The sequence below is a fragment of the Marmota flaviventris genome, chromosome 3 (genome assembly GCF_047511675.1).
Source record: "Marmota flaviventris isolate mMarFla1 chromosome 3, mMarFla1.hap1, whole genome shotgun sequence".
Lineage (NCBI taxonomy): Eukaryota > Metazoa > Chordata > Mammalia > Rodentia > Sciuridae > Marmota > Marmota flaviventris.
The window spans coordinates 11,476,743-11,496,389 of NC_092500.1; the positions used below are offsets into that span (position 1 = coordinate 11,476,743).

General features: G+C 50.7%; 1 protein-coding gene across 1 annotated transcript in view; it reads left to right on the top strand.

The window, feature by feature from the left end:
- Window positions 1-4,721: 4,721 nt before the first annotated feature.
- Myh9 (myosin heavy chain 9) overlaps window positions 4,722-19,647 on the top strand; it is an 82,864-nt gene continuing 67,938 nt past the window's right edge. Inside the window, exon 1 of the mRNA XM_027939193.3 lies at window positions 4,722-4,905. The gene's annotated coding sequence lies outside the window, so the exon portion shown is untranslated. The remainder of the gene's footprint in view (window positions 4,906-19,647) is intronic.

Genomic DNA, 19,647 nt, shown 5'->3' on the forward strand with positions numbered 1-19,647 from the left:
TTCTTTATGTTATTATAACTTTTAATTTTTTGTAATTACAGATGTATTGAAAATTTTAAGAGTGGAAAAAGGACACCTGTGTACCTTTTAGCCATTTTCATCAGTTATTCACATTTTGCTTCGATTTTATTTTGTTTCCTTTTTTGAAGTATAATTGTAGTCAACAGAGTGTCCAAACCCTGAGTGTCCAAATCAGTGAATTTTACCTATGTGGAAACCCAGTGCAACCACCAGCTGGACTGATCTAGAACATTCTGGCACCCCTGACTTTGTCACTAGGGATTGACTGTGCCCATTCTACAGTTTCACATAAGTCAGATCATATAGTTTCCATCTTTCTGTGTCTAAACTCTCTCTCAACAGCATGTCCATGAGATTCATCCATTTAAAGAAATAACTATATTGAGATATGTCATAGACCATAAAACTCCTCTTTTGAAGTATACAATTTGTGATTTTTGTGGGGGAGCGGTGACTGGAGATTGAACCACTGAGCCACATCCCTGGCCCTTTTTATTTTATTTTGGACAGGGTCTTGCTAAGTTGCTGAGGGACTTACTAAATTGATGAGGCTGGCCTCTAACGTGTGATCCTCCTACCTCAGCTTTCCTAGTTACTGGGATTACAGGTATATACCACCAAGCTCAGCTCTAAGAATGTTTTTATACATCCTTTCGTGAATCTAAATACTCTTTTCTGCTGGGTATATTCTTATGAGTGGACTGCTGGCTCTTGGGGTATACATGTATATTAAGTTATAGTAGAAACTGTCAAACACTTTCTCAAATTGGTCGTACAAACTCCCACTCCCACAAGCAATTTATAAGAGCTCCAGTACTCCCTCTTTGTGCTCACACTTGGTATTTTAATTTTAGCCAGCCATCTGGGGAATACTGCTACGTCATCATGGATTTCACTTGCATTCTGTGATAATTTATGATGTTGAGCACCTTTTCATATGCTTACATGTTAACATTTGAATGTGTGTGGTGCCTGGATCTAAACCAGGGCCTTTCACATGTGAGCCAAGGGCCCTACCATGGAGCTACTCCCCCAGCCCTGCGGTCTTTTTTTTTACAATAGATGTTCCTTTTTCCTCCCACATTTTTTTTTTTTTTTTTTTTTGTGCGTTATAGTTGTACATACTGATGGGATTTGTCATTACAGATTTGCTAATGCACACAATACACAATATTATAACTTGGCCAATATCACTCCCCAGCAATGTAGATAGATGGTCTTGATAAATTCTGTGTACACATCCTTTGTTAGACATTAAGTATTGTAAATATTTTCTCTCAGGCTCTGGTCTGATTTTTTTACTCTTTTTAAAATTCTTTTTTTTTTAATAAACATCTTATAGTCAGAGGTTTTATTTATTTATTTTTCTTAAACTGCTTTTATTTTGATTTTTTTTACTCTTAATTGTGTCTTTTAGCAAACAGATAATCTTAATGAGCTTCAATTTAATAATTTTCTTTCATGGGCTATATGTTTTTGTGCTTGATTGAGTCACGTCCACATCCCCAGCCCTATTTTGTATTATTATTATTATTATTATTATTTTGGTACCAAGGATTAAATCCAGGGATGCCTAATCACTGAGCAACACCTCCAGCCCTTTTTTTTTTTTTTTTTTTTTTAATATTTTATTTATTTAGAGTCAGGGTCTTGCTAAATTGCTTAGGGCCTCATTAAGTTGCTGAGGCTGGCTTTGAATTTGCAATCCTTCTGCCTCAGTCTCCCAAGCTGCTATGATTACAGGTGAGTGCGACCATTCCTGGCTACTTTTTCTTTGTTTCTTTCTAATACCAGGGATTTTGAACCCAGGGGCGCTTAACTACTGAACCACATCCCCAGCCCTTTTTATTTTTATTTTTTTTGTGTGGTGCTGGGGATTGAACCCATGGTCTTCTGTATGCAAGGCAAGCACTCTACCAACTGAGCTATATCCTCATCCCTTGTTTTTTTGAGACAGGGTTTTGCTACATTGCTAAGGCTGGCTTTAAACTCACCATACTCCTACCTCAGCCTCCCAGTCGCTGAGATACAGACAGGCGTGCACCACCATGCCCAGCTGCAGTTTTTCTTTTTCTTTCTTATTAATTAATTAATTTATTTATTTATGATACCAGGGATTAAACTCAGGAGCACTCAATCCCTGAGTCACAACCCCGGCCCTATTTGTATTTTATTTAGAGACAGGGTCTCACTGAGTTGCTTAGAGCCTTGTGTTTGCTGAGGCTGGCTTTGGATTCTCAGCCTTCGGAGCTGCTGGGATTACAGGCATGGGCTACCACACCCGGCTTGTACTTTCTTAAAACAAGAATTTAGAGATTTTTGCCTACTTCAAACTCATGAAAATATTTTCCCATGCTGCCTTCCAGAAGTTTTATTGTTTGTTTTTCACATTTGGGTCTCTGACACATTCTAAACTATTTTTGTGAACTGTGTGAAGTGAGGGTTAAGGCTTAGATCTCCCCATGTGGATATGCAGTTGACCTAGAACCATGTATTAAAAAGACCATCCTAAAGAAAAAAAAAAGACCATCCTTTCCCCACTTTTTGCAGTGACATTTGCAAAAGTGGGGTGATGACCATGAATGTGTGGGTCTCTCACTTTTATTTTATGTGCATGTGTATAAAGGTTTGAAGCAAATAATAAGGTTAGTTATAGTTGTTATGATGTGGACTTTAATTATTTTTACTTTTAGTATTTTCTATACCAAATATACTCTTATTTTAATATGTAAGACAAAACAGATGAAATGTTTTTCCAAAATATTACAGGAGTAGAGACTTGAAAGGGTGTAGGTTCTTGGAGGATGGAGTTTTTAGCTGTGTAGCAAATGAGAGGGCCTCCTTGGTTAAAGGAAAAGTACAGGCTAATGGACCGGAAAAGAAAATTCAGGGCCTGGCCAACAGAGGCCTTAGTTCCCTGGAGAAAGTGGTGCTCGAAAGCTGGTAGCTAGGAAAATGGAAATGGCCATTGTCAACAATGCTCTGTGGTAAGTGCAGCTGCTAGCAGTTTTTAAAACACTTTCAGGTCCATAGTGCCGATTTACACCTTGATATATATATATTTTTAGGATGATTTTTCAGGTGGAATTGATTAATATACTTTCTCATCTGTATCTCTAAATCTGGCCAAGACTTTACTTTTATTATTATTATTATTGAATTTGATAGGTGAAAAAAGGTGCCCCATGCAGTTTTGTTTGCATTTCTAGTGACTGATTTTTTGTAATTATTAACTATTTATACTTCATTTTTAAAATTTACCTTTCTTTCTTTTCTTTTCTCTGTCTCTCTCTCTCTTTCTTTTTTTCTCTTGGTCATGGCCTCATGAATTCTAGGCAAGTGCTCTACCACTGTGCTACATCCAGAGTCCTATATTTTAAAATTGCCTGTTCCTGTTTTCCTTCATTTTTATTTTAGAGTGTTTGGGGGATTTTTGTTATCAACTCAGAAGATAACTTCTGATATATATAAACTCTTTTTTTTTCATCTTTCTTTTGTTTTTAGATCATACTTTTTTTCTTTCTTTCTTAAGTTCCTTTGGAAGAATAGTTTAGTCATAATAGCAAAAACATTCCAAAAGGAAAGAGTAATGATGAGAAATGTGCCCTCGTAGACATAAAATGTATTATAAAGCTACCACTGTTGAAGCATCGAGGAATTGGCACAGGATCACACAGGAAAATGAATGGATACAATTCAGAAATAGATTCAAGTATATACAAGAGTTCAAACAGGTAATGAAGGTGGTATCTGAAATCATGGAGAAAGTGAGTGATTACTGCAAAAGTTCTTAGATTTGTTGCTCTCTCCAAAACAAATTCCAGTGAATCAAAAGATAAATGTAAACATTTTTTAATGAAAAAGTAACCTCTTGTGAGAACAGTAACCAAAATAAGTAAGTGCAATTTATCTACCTAAAACAAAACAAAATCAAACCAAGGCAACCTTTTTTGTAACAAGTATCTGAAAGGACCGGTACGAGGTGATCTCGTGGAGATGCAGAGGAGCCTAGTGGGCATTCCAAGGCAGCGTGGACAGCCAGAGGAAAGGTTCGGAGGCCCGGAGACCGCCGCGTGCGGGCTCTAGCAGAAGACAGTGGCCAGAACCGAACTCAGGACGCACACCCCGAATCCAGGGCTGAGGCAATGCCCGCCCCCACAGCCATCATAATTATGAAAAATACCACTTTTCCCATATATGGTACTTAATGTCTGTTCTTCTGGTAGGGCAGGACTTAGGGAAAACAGCTCGCAGGGCGGAGTGTCAGAGCCGCGGACCTTCCCAGTCTACTCCTTCCGTGCCTCTCCCGGGTTCAGGGAATGCACCACAACCCGCGCCCGGAGTCCTACGCGCCCGGAGCCGTCGGCTCCTGATTGGTCCCGTCAGTGTCAATTCTCGTCCTGGAACCTGGCAGTTCGTTGGACGCCCCTAGGAGGCGGGGCTCCCGCCTAGGAAGCGCGGAGGAAGGTGGAGCCGGCGGAGGTGAGGGCGGATGCGGAGATGATTCCCATCCCCTGGCCGCGGAGGCTCCGCCCACCACCTTCCTACAGGCCCGGGTGTCTGTCTGTCAAGTCCACACGAGGACTGGAATGGGTGAGGCTAGGCACGGGCGGGGCCGTCCCTCCGAGCTCCGCCCGGAGCGGCGCCCGTCTGGAAGGGACCCGCCTCTAAGAAGGCGGGGCGGGAAGGAGGCGAGCTGCCGAGCTGGGTGCGGTGAGGCGCGCAGATCACCGCGGTTCCTGGGCAGGGCACTGGAGCCTGAGCGAGGCTGACCTGCTGCTGCTCCCGCCTCGCGCGCTCGCCCCACCCCGCCGTCGCCCCAGCGCTCGAAAAAGCCCTCTCGGCAGAAGCAGCGCCTGTTCCCCGGGACACATCCAGGTTCAGGTGAGCCAGCCCCACCGGCAGGTCCCGCCCCGGGCAGCCGGCCGGCCGAGCGGGGGCGGCGACGACCGCGCGGCGTCTAGGGTCGGCTGGCCGACGTGTGGTTCTTAGCTTCTGCGCGGCCGGGCATCGGCGCGGGCGGGCGCGAACGCCAGCGGCCACCGCCGGGCACCGCATCCTCGCGGGAGGGGCCCCGGGACCCCGCGCGGGCCCTCGGGGAGGGCGCCGCTGGAAGCGAACCCCCGGGGAACACCGGACGGCTTGGGGCCTGGCGCTCCCTGACACCACCCCAGCTCTCGCGCCTCGGCGCATTCCGGGGACCGGGCACCGGGCACCGGGAGCCCGACCTCCTCCTGCCGCCGGGGCACGCGCCGCCCTCGCCTTGCGGAGGGCCCAAGTTAGGCAAACTTTTTAACCCCTTCCAGGGAGCCGCTGTCCCCGGGACCAGGAGAACTGGGATGAGGTCGGGGGCTCCGGGCAGCGGTTCTTTTGGAAGTTTCGGGGGTTTTGGAAACGGAGGTAACGGGCAGGCGGCGACCGCTTGGCAGCTGTCAGGGCGTCCTCCTGAGTCAGAATCGGACCATCCTGCCGCAGACTTGCGCCCGGCTCGGTTTCCGCCCTCGCCGCTGACTTCCTCATTCGCCCGGCTGCCCTCGGCGGGCGGAGGCGGGGGCGGGGAGAGGTGCGTGGGGTGCATGGGAAGGGGCGAACCGGTGGGCGCCCAGGTTGCGGGCAGGAAGGACCCCTTCCGCTCTTCCACTTTTCACTTTTGTGGCCCGGGGAAAGAGGCCCAGGAATGCCGGCTGCCGTCGGGGCCGCCCAGGCGTGCACCTGATTCCACCGCGCCCGTGGCTGCCCCGCCCGGCGGCAGGGGGGTGGAGAAGCTGGCCATGCCTTAGGACCCAGCCCGGGTTATTGCATCTTTCCTGTTTGGGCCATTTGCGGGGTTTTATACAACCCCCACTTCCGCGCGCAGGGGTCCTTACCCCATCCTGTCCCGAGCCCCGCCCAAAGCAGGAGTGCAGCTCTCTCATCCCTCCCCGGGGGCCCTCAGTTTCAAACTGAAACGGAGCCTGTACCTACCCTCCGGGACAAGTTGGGGGCAGGGTGAGTGCCGGGGCTGCTGCCTGCGGCCCCACCCAGCGGTGTGGAGAAGGTTCCTGGGAAGTCCCAGGTCTTGGAGACGGGCGGCTCCCTCCGCTGGGCAATTGAGAGGCCCTGCCACTTCTTGGTTCACTGCGCCCTTTTCTGGGTTTAACAGGATTTCAAAGTAACTGTTGAGTAACTGTTGAGGGGGAAGAGTGAGAGCCTCTCAGGCAGTGCAACATTGTGGCCACTTTTGACTCGGCTGAATCGGCCTGATAACCTCACCTGGTGCTTTTTGGTAAGGAGGGAGGTTTCTTGAAGGCCTGTTTAGACAATCGCTCAATTAATATTAGTCAATTTAGATACAAGGCTGCCGTGGGTGGGGGAGGGTATGCAGATGTGTAATTGAGCAAATATTTAACTGACTTCTCTGTGCCAGGGACTTTGCCAGGTGGTGTGTATGTGGGGGTGGGGGCGAGGTTGAGTAAGACCTGGCCCCTGCCCACGGGCACTTTAGGGGAGAGTTGAGACAAATCTGTAGATGACTCTAATGTGAGGTGGAGATGACAGGGACCCCAGAAAGGTAGGGTGAGTCATAGGACTGGGAGAAGGGAGCCAACTTACCTTGTGAGATCCCGGAGTCCTCCCGGAGGAGGCCTCTGATTCCCCTCCCCCCCCCCCCCCCCCCCCGCCCCGGAAGTTTACAGTCTTCAAGGAGAAACCGGGGCAGAGTGCCTGAAATACAAAGGCAGCCTGTGATGTGTGTCCCAAGCATGCCACAGACAAAGGACTCGAGGAATTTCGAGGCCAGCAAGAGGGGCCAGCACTGTCTGGAGGCCTCCACGAGGAAGAGCACATTGCAGTTTTGGCAAACTGAGGCATGCGTGTGGTGTTGGAAAGTGAGGAGTCATTTAGTGGATAATTGGGGGGTAATTAAAAAAACGTCAAGAGATTGCTCAGTGTAATTCGAGAGCCAGTGTGCCCCCAGATGGCTGTGGGGTGACACCGAAGAGCCTTGTTCTTCACACTCAGCAAGTCCCGGCAGCGCAGGTGGGCAGAGCCAGGTGCCCTGCTAGCCAGCATTGGCAGGTTACCCAGTCCTGGGGGAAGGGCAGCCTGAGAGGCGCATTCTGTGGGGCCCCTGGTCTGAAGGGCACAGGAGGGTAGGGGAAAGAGAGGGCTGGGTCCCTGGCCTTCATGTTTTTTATTTTTAAACTTTTTAACCTAAGGGGTTGGAGATGGGACAACTTCTCTCTTGAAGGATGAAGGACGCATGTTAATCACAGCCTGCCTTTCCCTGCTCTTGCTCCAGAAAAAACAAAACAAGGATCTGTTAGCTCTTTAAAAGAAGAAAAACACACTCAAAAAATGCAGCATTGTTGTGTGGACTGGTAGGGTATTGCTAGAAACCAGGCTGGCTGGGCTTTCTTCACTTCCTCTTCTAGCTAATCCTTCAATAAAGTACTTAAGACAGCCTTACCAGCTTGACATCTTTATTTCAAAAGGAGAGGAGGGGTTGGCAGTTGTTTTCTTCTGAGCCTGGCCCTACCCTTTTCTTGGAGGGGGAGAAAAACCTAAAGCAAAGGGGGGAGGGAGAAAAAAAAAAAAACAACAACCCTGCCTTGACAGCTTCCTCCCCAGCATCATGTTCCAAAAATATTTAGAATAACAAAATCTGTGTGTCCTCTTAATTAAACAAACGTCCTAATTTACTGAGCATAAAACAGCATCTCTGCCCGTGGGGGCAGGAAGTGCATTTTTCCTTTGTGCAGCCCCAGAGAGTCACTGCTTCTCACCTTAACCCTTGGTGTGCTGAGCCCCTGAGCTCACAGTCTTGGGTGACAGTAGATGGAGCCTTGGCTGCCGCTCTGGGCAGTGGTGCCCTGTGGTTTACAGAATCCTGTTCTTAGACCTGGGAACAGTGGGGTCATGGGAAGAACATGGAGTTGGAGGTAGATGGAGTTCAGATCCTCACCTTATCTTACTAGCTTTGTGACCTTGGGCAAGAGAGATAATCTCCTGGAACCTCAGTTTCCTCATGTGTAATGGGAGACTCAAGCCTATCCTATAGGATCAGTTAGGAGAACTGGAAGGAATAAGGTACATAAAGTGCCTAATAAACAGTGGCTGTATAAATTTAAAAATATGTATATTATACACACATGTGTGCATTTTTTCTTTTTTTAAGCCTGTATACCCTAGGGTTGTTGGGTGAGAGTGGGGGTGCTTTGTTTCCCAAGCTCTGAGCTCAGGGTTCTTCTCACTTCTAAAAAGGTGCGCATGAGCAGTGCTTGTGGCCTACGAGGCCCGAGTGGTGTGGACACAGTGGTCCTGAGGCCCATCTGCTGATGCTTTTGCAGAGATGCACTTGATGAGCTGTGCTGGGTAACCTTGTTAAATGGCTCTGGCCTGAGCAGAAGATGCACAGACTGACTCCAGTCTTGGTTCTAAAACCATTTCCGGAGGTCTAGGTGATGGCGGGTTTTGTGTGAAGAGCACTGGTCTTGTATATCTGGGGACGCAGCTCCCAGCTCTGACTCTGCTTGAGAGTATGTTTGATTTTGATAGAAAATGCCATATTCCCTAAAAAGATTTATCAATTTATGTGTCTATCAGTTATGCATAGGAATGACTGGGAAACTAAAGAGATGACTAATTTAAATTCCTCCAAAGTGCTGCTGTTTCCGAGGCACTCTTGTACCTTGTTGGTGGGAGTGTATCTTGTACAACTATTTTTTTTTTTTTTTGGTGGAGGGGTACAGGGGATTGAACTCGGGGGCACTCAATTACTGAGTCACATCCTCAGCCCTATTTTTTTTTAAACTTATTTATTTATGTATGTATGTAATGTAGTAGTGAGGATCAAACCCAGTGCCTCACACATGCCAGGCAAGTGCTCTACCACTGAGCCACAACCTCAGCCCTATTTTGTATTTTATTTAGAGACAGGGTCTCACTGAGTTGCTTATTAGCACCTTGCTTTTGCTGAGGCTGGCTTTGAACCTCATGAGCCTCCTGCCTTAGCCTCCCCAGCCACTGGGATTACAGGTGTGCGCCATCATGCTTGGCTACAACTACTTTTTTTAAAAGGTAGTTTGGCGATGTCTGTCAAAGCATAGTCCCTCTAACTGCCTTCTAGGAATTTATCCCACAGATAAACTTGAACAAGCAAAAGGAAATGTCTGAGAATATTCATTATAGCATTCATTGTCAGAGAAAAAGACAGGAAACAAGCTAACTGTCCATTTCAAAGTTGAAGTTCATCCTGGTACAGCTGTGCATTGAAAATCCTTGTAGTCCTTAAAAAGATGAGGCTGATCTAAGTGTACTAGAGAGGACATGCTCTCCAAGATAGGTTGTAAAAGAAAACTAAATGCAAAGTCATGGGCACAAGCGCTCCTTTTTTTTTTTTTTTCTTTTAAAGAGAGAGAGAGAATTTTAATATTTATTTTTTTAGTTTTCGGCGGACACAACATCTTTGTTTGTATGTGGTGCTGAGGATCAAACCCGGGCTGCACGCATGCCAGGCGAGCGCGCTACCGCTTGAGCCACATCCCCAGCCCCTCAGTGCTCCCTTTTATGTAAAACCTGGCATATCACCTCTGCTCCTATGCATGGGCTATTTCTCAAAAGATACTGAGACCCTGGTAGTAATGGCTGTCCCTTGTAAAGTCCCAGGCCAGAGAACTGAGAGTAAGAGTTCCTTTTCACAGAATACTACTGTGTATGAATTACTCTTAAAGAGTTAAAAGTTGAAATATTTCTTATTTTTCTTAACTATAAAAATAAGGGGGGTGGGTGCTGGGGTTGTAGCTCAGCAGTAGAGTGCTTGCCTTGCATGCCTGAGGCCCTGGGTTCAATATCACCGCATAAAAAAATAAATAAAAATAAATGTATTTAAAAAAATAACAAGGCGGGGGGCTGGGGATGTAACTCAGTTGGTAGAGTGCTTGCCTCACATGTACAAGTTCATGGGTTCGATCCCCAGCACCACACACACACACACACACACACACACACCGGGCTGGTTGACCAGTCTCATCTTTAAGCTGCATTGCCCTAGGTTGTAAATTTCATATTCAGTGCTGACCACTTGCAGGGAAGGACAGAGGGTCTTAGAAGTGCTTGAAAACTGTTTGGTTCTGTTGTATTCTTATGTGTGTGTGTGTGTGTATCTTTATTTTATGTGGTGCTGGAGATAGAACCCAGTGCCTCATGCATGCTAGGCAAGCGCTCTACCTCTGAGCCACAACCCCAGCCCCTGTTGTATTCTCTTTCTCTCTCTCTCTCTTTTTTTTTTGTGGTGCTGGGCCTTGTGCATGAGAGGCAAGCACTCTACCAACTCTACCAACTGAGCTGTATCCCCAGCCCGGTTCTGTTGTATTCTCAACAGTTCACATTTTCGCTACAGTGACCTCTTAGGCCATTAACTGATCTACTCCCTCATGTTCTGGGAATTGGTAAATGATTAGTTTTCTTTGTTGTATGAAAAAAGGAAGCCCACATGTGCTTCTGGAAAGTATTTTGGGATACCAGGGTTCCCCCAGATTGCCTAGCTGTGTCCTTCTGTCCCAGAAAGCCCACCAAACCAGAAGGCTAAATCAGACCTTCACTTGGGTCCTCTTCTCTATTTTTTTTTTAATTAATTTTTTTGGTACTGGGGATGGAATCCAGGGTGCTTTACCACTGAGGTACACCCCCAGTCTTTTGAAACAGGGTCTCCCTAGGTAGCTGAGACTGACCTCAAACTGGAGATCCTTCTGCCTCAGCCTCCCAAGTTGCTGGGGTTGCAGGTGTGCACCACCGTGCCCCCTGGTCTTCCTCTTTTTTAACTTGAGGTCATTGCCTCACTATATAGAGCCCCTTTCTCTTCCAGCTCAGTTGTCTCCCAGACATCTGGCCTGTGGTTTTTCTGCATTAACAACACTGGGAAAGCCCACCTTCTTGAGAAAATGTGATCAAGGGGCATTGTGAGTGGGAGGACCCTGACCCCCTGCTCAAGGAAGGCCTGCCTCAGTTTTTGATAGTGGGTGTTGGAGATGCTGCCCGCAGCTTGGTGGGCTCCTTTCCCTAGGGGAGGCTGTGGAAGACCCCACCAGAGTCCTGAGCAGGCCTGGGCCCTGCAAGGCAGCGTGAGGAGTGGCTGAGTCACTCAGTACACGATGAGCCTGGCTCTCACATGGCCCTGCCTCCACATGGGCAGGTGGTTTGTGAGGGGGATGCCCTGTGGCATGGATCTGCCCCCAGTGCCCCTACCTGCCCCTTGTAGGGCACAGGGGGAGCTGCCGCCTGGGTCTGATGCGAGTCTTTAAAAAGGAACTGAGGCTGGCTGTGCTGGAATTGGGCCCTGTTTTGCCCCCTTCAAGCCTGGGTGAGTCAGTGCCCAGGCAGGTGGCCCGAGCAGGGCCCTGGCTGCCTCAGACTGAGGATTCTCCTGCAGCTGTCTTCCTCTCCATCCCTCCTGCTGTGGCTGCAGGGAGCCTCACAGGACCTGGGAAGGAAGTCACCACTGAAGGGTGTGACTTCCTGCCCAGGCAGGTTGGGCCCAGGCCTGTGGAGAGGTTTGAAGGTAGCTGGTCTTGCCCCACCCTGAAGTCACTTTTTGCAGCCGCCTTTCCCCGGGACCTCCGGGTCCTTATGGCAGAGGAGAAAGGGGGCCTTCTAGGGGGGGCCCCTCTTGCCCCGTGGGCCCTTGCGATGACCGCCCTCCAGTGTGGGGAGCTGTAGCTGATTTCTTTCTTGTAGAAGGTTGTCACTGACCAAAGGGACATTTACATGTTGGAAACTTGGGCCTTAGGTTTTCTTCCTTCTTTCATCTTAACTTCAGTTCTTCTTTGTTTGCTGGTTTGGTTCTGGGGGTTGAACTCAGGGGGCTGTACCACTGAGCTACTTGCCCCACCCTTTTTATTTTTTTTTTTGAGACAGGGTCCCGCTCATCTGTCAAGGCTGGGCTTGAACTTAAGTTCTCCTGCTTTAGCCTCCTGAGTCGCTGGGTTTATAGGCGTGTACCTCCGTCCCTGGCTAATCAAAAATTTTTTTTTTCCCACTTAAAGAAGGAGTGGCTTGCCAAGGCTCCTGGTTTCACACAGCCCCAGTTCTCTCGCTCTCAGAGGCTGCCTTTCAAAGTTTTTAAGCGGCTCCATCCCCTCTGCTCCGTGTGGTTTAGCTAGCAACACGCGCTCGCTCCTGGGTCTTTCCACCCAGGTCCTCTTCCACGCCCCAATCTTTTCCTTTGCGGGACAAGGTTAAAGAATGGGAGAGGGATTTGGGTTTCTCTGAACTTCTTCCAGGTGGGTGGGGCCCTTGGGCTGGAAGTTCCCACAGCTCAGAAAAGTCAGTCGCTCGCATGGGGTGGTGCCAGGCAGGGGTGGGCCATTCAGAAAGCCACATGGCTCCCACTGTCCTTTCACCAGGCCCGTCCTTCGGGGCTTCCAGTAACTTTAACTCACTTAACGTCTCTGGTGATGGATTCTCAACCTAGAACCCGTGGTACAGGGAGCAGAGCAAGGGCTTGGGGGCAGGCAGACCCGGACCCCCCCAGGCTCTGCCTCCCTGTGAGCTTCCGCCTCCCCAGCACAAGCTGCCTGCCTCTGAGGACTGTGAATCTGTGTGAAACGTCCTTGTCCTCGTCCTCCTCCTCTTCCGTGTTGTATTATGGACAGCAGCATTTATCCTCGGGTGGTAGGAAATATATGTTTGAGTTTTAGAGATTTTAAGTTTGTCCCACAAGGTGTCCCAGGCTGCCAGCAGGCGGCAGGCACCGCGTGGCCTTGGTGCCGGGGCTTCCCAGGCCAGCAGCTTGCTCCTAGCCTGATGCCACACGCTGGTCAGGCCGCTCTGAGCTGGCCAGAGCATTAAAGGAAATAGATGAATAAATAATCGGTCTCAAAGCCGTGGAGGCACCTTTATTTGGAGTGGTCCTTGCGCAGAAGCCACTGCTTCCTGTGTTTTACGTGAAGTCACTGGGCTGCAGAGGGCAGCTTCCTGTCTGATACACACAAAGAGCAGAGGCTTTGGAAGTTTGGGTGACTTCGTCCCCTGGGCAGGAGGAGGGAGCTGTTTAGAGCTCACTGGGCTGTGAGGAGCTGGAGGTCAAAGCAGGTCCCTTTTATCGCTGTCCCCAGGCCGCAGCCTCGTGCCTGGCACAGTCAGCCTCCAGTCCTTATTTCGTGAATGGGACTGGAGTCTCCCTGATGCCTTTGCTTCAGGTGTGGGCTGGGGCTGGGGGACAGAGAGGTCCAGGCAGCCAAAGACTCAGGCGTGCCTTGTAATGATGTCTCCCAGTGGGGCTGGGGACGCCCTTGGGAATCCCTGGGGTAAGAAAGGTGGTGGTGGGGGGTGTTTCAAAGTTTGAATTGTTTTTCTTCCTCCTTCTCTTCCTCCTTTCCCCGACTGGTGTTGGGGATTGAACCCAGCCTGAGCCTGCCAATAAGCACATGCCCTGCCACTGGGCTGCGTCCCCAGCCCTGGTTTCTAATATTTAAGAGCCCACTATTGAATGTAAGGGAATGGCCCTCCAGTTTCTTTGCCATCAGTTGACAGGGACTCCTCGAGGTCTTGCTGTGTGTCCTGCACTGTGCTGGCTTTGGTGTGGCTTCACCAGAGTTGGAAGGCTGAAAGAATTCCCTGGCCCCAAGGAACCTTTCCTTCTGATAGGGAGTCAGGACGTGGGGACTTGACAGCAGGCGGGCCCGGGGTGTCTGAGTGGTCAGGGACTTTCTAGCATCTTAAGCCAGGTTTCTGGAGGCTGGAGTTGCCCACGAGGAAGAGGGAAGATGTGGGAGGGGGCAAGGGAGGAAGGGACAGGGGTGGGCAGAGCTGTGGCCCCAGCTTTGTTGATAATCGTCATGGTTAAGTTTGTGGGGCTCCTGTGTGTGCCCGGCTCATACTTTTGTGTGGTTTGATTCACTGAGTTCTCCCCTTGTTCCCATGAGGTAGGAAATCATCCCATTTTGCCAGATGAGGTCATCAAGCAGGGGTCAGACTCTGGTGCTGTGATTGTAGCTGGAGGAGTGGCCCCATAGATGCCCTTGCCCTGCGGGTGGGCACCCATGAGGGGCATGTGCCTCCCCCCTTGCCAGTTGGCCCAGAGGTTGTCAGAGGCACGGAGCTCTGGCCCCAGGTGGAATGGGGCCTCGAGTTCCATGCTGAGCTGCCCACTCAATGGGGTCGCCGTGTTGCCTTGGCTACCAGCTTCACCTTTAACTCCAAGCGACTATTTCAAGTGAGTGTGGCTGGCCCTCAGGGAAGGCAGGTGAAGAGAAGGGCTGCTGGCGTGAATCCAGGCCTGAAGGATTCCTGCTGCGCCTGCCTACTTTGGCTGGGCCCCAGGTACGGCCAGGCCAGGGGCCTGAGGCCTGCCACCTTCTCCTGGTGGGCTCCTCTCGGCATCTGCAAACTTGCGTTCTTGCTTTCATGTGTCCGCCTGTCCCACCCTTTGTCCTTCGGTGGCCATACTCGGCTCTCCCTGTGTGCCAGGCACTGGGCCAGGTGCTGGGGTGCCAGGGGAGGGAGACGTGGAGCCTCGTTTCTGGGAGCTGATGTCTTCTAGCAGGTACAGGTGCCGGGAGCCTGGGGAGGCTGAGAGGGCTGCCTGGAGGAGGCTGCGTCTGAACTGATCGATTGCAAGGTGTGGACAGGGCAGGGCTTGTCCAGGGCTCAGGGCTGGGACCTTGTTCAGTCACTCAGACGCCATCGAAGTTCTGTTCAGGGGTGATTCAGGGTGCCCAAAGCCTTGTGAGTCACCTGGGCTGGTAAAAGGTTTTTCTCTGGGAGCTCCTGGGCCCAGCTCCCTCACAGGCCGGGGTAGCCCATTAAGCCAGGCTTCCTTGCGCCATTTCCTGGGAAGTGGGAGTGCAGGCCTCCACTCCCAGGTCATTAATCTCCAATGGATTAATGCTGGGAATTCTGCCTGTGCCCTCTGGCTGTGGTGCGAATCATTCCCAAAGGACTTGGGGTGAGATTTTTTTCACAGAATATTGAGAGGCATCATTGTTATTGGATCAGTTTCCTTTTCAAGACAAGTAAGGAGTAGGGTGAGGGTTATAGCAACGGAGCTGGCAGGAAGCGCGTTTCCCCCTCACCCCGGCCACTCTTGCGTCTCTCTGGGTTTCCTGTCCACACACACGTATTTTGCATAATTGTAAGCAGAATGGATACTGTGTGTTCTCACTTATGGGCTAGAATATGAAGTTTCCTATGTGGCAGCAGTCTCCACAATGAATATTTTAACGCCATGTTATGGTCCACTGAGGGGAAGAATCATTATTTACATTGCCAGAAAGTTCCATGGGTTTTATTGACTCTTGGAAATTCATTCATTCAGCAAATACCTCCTGAGCATCCATGTAGCTTTCTGCGGGCCAGGCCAGGCCACAGGTGCCTGAGAGGTCCTGGTTGTGCTCTTGGTGGGCTTGGGTCTAGACCTGGGAATAGCAAGTGCTTCCCTCTGGTGTTGTGGTGTGAGATGGGTCAGAGGACGAGGTGGTGTGAGATGGGTCAGAGGACGAGGTGGCTTTCTGGGTGCCCAAATCCAGTTGATGGAAAACACGTAAAACCACTTTGTCATTAGTGGTGAGAAAGCTTAGCCATGTGGACTCCAGAGCTGGGCAGTCTTTCTAGAGCTCCTTGGAGAAGATCTTCCACCTGCCGCTGCCCGCCTGGTGTGTGTGCTGGTGGCAACAAGGCCTGGGCCAGAAAGCCCCCTAGGGGGAGGTGGGGGGGGGCAGCCCCCTGGGAGGCCCTGGCAGAGAAAGTGGGTAGGAGGCCGTGGGGGGTGAGGATGGAGGTGGAGGTCTCTGAAGTGCCCAGATGCCACAGCAGGCACCTTGGGCTCTGCTGTGGCTCTCCTCCCTGGCAGGATCCAAGGATTGTAGCAGTAAATTGCAACAGTTTAATTTTGTTGTAAAGAGGAAGTTTCAGAATCCTAGTGGCTGCTTTTGAGCCAATATATGCTTGTTGTGAGGGGGGCTGGGCAGCGGGGAGAGGTTGCTGGCCCTGGGCTGGTTGCTGGGGTGGAGGGGCTGGTTGGCCTTGTGTTCTTTCCGGTTCCGGGTCGCTTCCTTGCCAGGTGCAGTGCTTCCCTCTCTTCCCCAGCCCAGCTCAGACCCAGTCGGTCTGACCTGAAGTGTGCTGCTGTCTTAGCAGGAGAGGAGCTGGGTTTGGGAAAGAGCCAAAGACTTGGGGATGCCTGCTGCAGGGGGGACGAAGGGGCCTGGGACCTGGGGATGGCACTGTCCTTGGCCCTGGGTGTTTTAGGCTTTACTCAGCCCCTCACACCCCTCCCCTGCTTGCAGTTTGGCTTTGTGTGGGTGCCAGGCCTCTTGGGTTGAGGTTTGTCATGGTGTCTCCTCAGTGACCCCGTCCCCTTAAATGTGCACCCAAGCAAGAACAACGAAGTGAACCCTAACCCAAGCTGTTTTTGCCACCGCACAGGGTGACCTGGCGTCATTGCTTTAATAATAAAACACCCTTGGAGGATTTCAGCACTTGGTAGACCACGATGCTCCCTCCCTGTGAGGTGAGGTGTCTCGTTCCTTCATTCCTGTCATCTTTTTTACTGTTTTGCTGAAGACTGTCTTTAAAAGTATATATACTATTTAAAAATATTTACTAGCCAGCCAGGCTTTTTGGTTGGCTGGTTTGTTTTTTGTGATATTGGTGATTGAACCCGGGGTGCTCTGTCAGCTCTATTTATTTGTGTTTTTTGGTACTAGGAATTGAACCCAGAGGCGCTTTACCACTGAGCCACATCCCCAGCCCTTTTAATTTTTTATTTAAAGTCAGGGTCCTGCTGAGTTCCTGAGGCTGGCCTGGAATTTGTGATCCTCCTGCCTCAGCCTCCCAAGTCACTGGGATCACAGGCGTGCACCCCCATACCCAGCTGCTGCTTATTTTTTGAGTCAGGGTCTGGCTAAGTTGCCCAGGTGGGCCTCAAACTTGTGATCCTCCTGCCTCAGCCTTCTGAGTTGCTGGGAGCACCGGTGTGAGCCACTAGGCTGACATTTATTAGTGATTATATTGGAGGAGGGAGAGCAGGCACAGGAAGAGAGAAAGTGGGAGGAGGAGGTGGACGTTCAGAAGGTGCAACTGGACTAAATCCCATTTTCCTCTAGTTTATATGACACTGTTCTAGGTTCTGGGATGCTTCATTTAATGGAGCCACTGAAGTCCTTGTGGTTTCCATGCTAGTGGGGGACTCTGAGGGCACTGCCCACACCCTCGCTGTGGCCCTCTCCGTGGCACTTGCATGGAGAACAGGAGTCAAGTGAGGGGCAGGTGTCAGCTTGCTGGGACTGTCCTAAGAGAGCCCCACAAATTGGGGGTGTGGGCAGCAGGGATGGATTCTCAGGGTTCTGGAGGGGGATGTCCAAGATCGAGGTTCGGAGCTTGGCTTCCTGTGAGGCCTCCCTCCTCAGCCTGTAGGCAGCCTGTTTCTCCTGTGTCCTCACGTGGCCTCTGTGCCTGCCCGTATCCTGGTCTCGTGTCAGGACACTAATCATGCTGGATTAGTGTCCACCCCTAGGACCTTGCTTTAATTTAATTACCTCTTTTAAGGCCTCATTTCCAAATGTCACATTCTGAAGTACTGGGGGTTAAGGCTTCAACAACTGGCGGGGATGTCCAGTCTGTGAGGGGTGAGGGTGTGTGCACAGAGGCAGACCGTGGCTCAGAATGGAGCTCTGGGTGCCCAGGGACATTCCACTGGCCTTTTTTCATTGAGGAAGAGCACCGAGTCCTGCCTCCAGGATGCTGCTCTGCCATTTGTTTACCTAACTGCTTGGGTCCCAGTTTCTCACCTGTGAACAGGTTGATGAAACCTGCTTCTGGGTGTCCTCTGGGCAGCTGACAGTCATGTGGAGCACACTCGTGTAGTGTCTGGTTCATGAGGGACCCATCAACCTCAGGCCCTCCCTGCACCTGCCTCTGCGCCTCCTCCTTCCGTCCTGCTTCTGTCCCCTTGCTCCCTGGTTCCACTTGGGATCCCCTTAGTGACTCCTCGCCTCATCTCTCCTTCAGGGGCCCTGGTCCACCCTGCCTTCTGCCCAGTGCTCCTGGGCTAGGTGTCCTTGGAGATGGTCCCTCCCCATGAACCCTTTATACTCCAACAAGGAGTAGAAGATGGGCGCAGGACTGTAACTTAAGCTGCGCTGCTGGCCAGTGTTGGGTGGCTGCACCGCAGCTTGCCGCCACCGCCTTCTTTTTTGTGCTGGGGATTGAACCCCGGGCCTTGTGCACGAGGCAAGCACTCTACCCACAGAGCTGGTCCCCAGCCTGCAGCTTGCCATCCGAGTGCCACGCCTGGGCCCACTGCTTCCAGCCCGCAGTGCAGGGCCACCCAGCTGACATGCTGAGCTCGCTTCCCCTTGCAGGGTCACCACCAGGATTTGTCCCACGCCCTCCCTGTGTGCTTGGGAGACAAGAGAAGGGACTCGACCCCACGAATGTGGGTCGTCCAGACCTGGTTCAGCTTCTCCAAGCGCCCTTGGGTAGAGGGCTCTACTTCCCTGGCTTGTGCGGCTTAACCGCCATGAAGGGAGCATCTGGATTCCGTTCCCCTCTCCCTCCCCTGCTGCCTCCTGCTCACGCCCATTGCCCTCACCCCCACTCTCCCACTTGCCAGCTGACGGACCCTGGGCAAGTTCTGCCACCTTGTGCCTCAGTTTTCCCTATCTGTGTGTGAGGAGAAGAAATACCACAGAGAGTTTTGGTGCTCAGTTACTGTTTCATTCATGTGCAGTTTGCCCAGCATGGTGACTGCTTATATATTAAAAATCTATTTTAGGCGCCATGGCACCCGCCTGTAATCCCAGCGGCCCAGGAGGCTGAGGCAGGAGGATTGCAAGTTCAAAGCCAGCCTCAGCAAAAGCAAGGTCTTAAGCAACTCAGTGCGACCCTATCTCTAAATAAAATTCAAATAGGGCTGGGGGTATGGCTCAGGGTTCTAGTGCCCTTGAGTTTAATTCCTGTTCCAAAAAAAAAAAAACCTATTTTAGTGGCGCAGTGATGCACGCCTGTGGTCCCAGTGTCTGGAGAATTGTAAGTTCAAGGCCAGCCTGGGCAGTTTATCAATATCCTGACTCAAAATAAAAAGTAAAAAGGGCTGGGGATGTGGCTTAATGGATCAGAGCTCCCAGGTTCAATCCCCAGTCACCCCCCCCCCATCTATTTTAACCTGTTTTTCCTATCACTTTATAAAGCTTTATGCCATATATAAAGCTTTATGCCATATCCAGGTTATTATAATTGAAGTCTCACAATCCCGTGAGGGTGGCAGTATTAGCATCCCCGTTTTATAGCAGGGAATGTTGAGACTCCAGGAACCTAACAAGACCAGGTAGCAAGTGAGGATCTAAGATCCTTTCCCAGATTCTGATTTTCAGGCCAGTTATTTTCCACGTCTGCTCCCCCCGCCCCTTCTCATGTCACTTAAACTGGTGTGGGTGATGTTTGTGACATTGGGTTTCATAGACTGCGACTGTGCAACAGTGGTTACGGAGTCCTGGTTCCTTGTTGGCCTCGTAGTGCCAGGTGTCAAATCCAGACCTCCCTCTTCCGCCTGAGACCCTCAGGTGGCCAGCAGTGCGGGTGGGCAGGCAGGGTGGGGTGCGCTCGCCTAGTCCTGGGGCACCTGGCTCCTGTTCTTCTCTCTTGGCCTCC